The sequence below is a fragment of the Octodon degus genome, unplaced genomic scaffold (genome assembly GCF_000260255.1).
Source record: "Octodon degus isolate 3935 unplaced genomic scaffold, OctDeg1.0 scaffold00047, whole genome shotgun sequence".
Lineage (NCBI taxonomy): Eukaryota > Metazoa > Chordata > Mammalia > Rodentia > Octodontidae > Octodon > Octodon degus.
This window is the reverse complement of record NW_004524623.1, coordinates 13423756-13424827: the sequence shown is the minus strand read 5'-3', so window position 1 is coordinate 13424827 and position 1072 is coordinate 13423756. Positions and strand designations below refer to the sequence as shown.

The window sequence follows — 1072 nt, the reverse complement described above, 5'->3', positions numbered from 1 at the left end:
TTTTATTTTGTTTTATTTTATTTTTAGCATTCTCTTCTTTTGAAGTGGATGGGGCCCGAACTTAAAAATACAGAGTTTTTGTGTTTAAAAATTACCTGGTGGGGGTCAGGGAGATAGCTCAGTAGAATAAGTGTTTGTGTGGCAAGTGCAGGGTCCTGAGTTCAATCCCTAGTACCGCAAAATAAATATCACCTGGTGAAAACCTGATTGAAAAAGCATTTCTTTAAAAAAAAAAAAAAAAATTAAGGGCAGTTATTAAATTTTGGATGATACAATAAAAGTGTTTTGTTGGATTTTTAGAAATATACCTACAGATTAATTCCTTGTTGATTAGTGTGAATAGTTTTAAATCGAAGAAGCCTGTCATGGTAGCCACTCCTATAATCCCAGCACTCTGATGTCTGAGACAGGAGGATCATGGGGATTTCAAGCTGGCCTCACCTACATAATACATTCAAGAACTGTATAAACTGCAAGAGGCTCTGTCTCAGACTGGGAAGATAGCTCAGTGGCTTAAGTGCCTGCCTGGCAAGCAAAAGATCCCCAGTTCAATCCCCTGTACAAGAAAAACAACAACAACAACAAAAGGCCTATCTCAAATACAAAAAAAAAAAAATTTAAATCACCTATGTTTTTCCTTTTGGTTCAAAGAAATTTTTCCAAAAAAAGTAATTTTTCTGGCAGATAACCCTAAAGGGGTTTTTTGCATACTTGTTTTGCCTATATAGCATATATTATATACTGCACATTGCAAATCTATGATTAGGTATCCTGAAAACACACTAGAGGATGCCAAGAAATGCGGAGCATTAGGAACTTTTGCGGTGCACAGTGCCTGCGATACCTGGTGGTTGTTGCAGTAGGTGGGGAACCAGCCTCGGGCTCAGGCCAGAGCTGAGAGGGCAACACGTGTCGGAGCTGCATCCTCCGTGGAGAGAGCAGAGGAACGCCGGTCACAGTGAAATCTGCTTGCCTCAACGTGGGTCCTGATGGGTACAGATCTCCCCCCAAAAGATGCAGGCATGGTCCTTGCTGCAGGGGCTGTAGCAACACTGCCTGCAGCTCAGGAAGT

General features: G+C 41.2%; 1 protein-coding gene across 1 annotated transcript in view; it reads left to right on the top strand.

The window, feature by feature from the left end:
• Amn1 (antagonist of mitotic exit network 1 homolog) overlaps positions 1-1072 on the top strand; it is a 65277-nt gene that overhangs the window by 52653 nt on the left and 11552 nt on the right. The gene's annotated exons all lie outside the window — the stretch shown is intronic.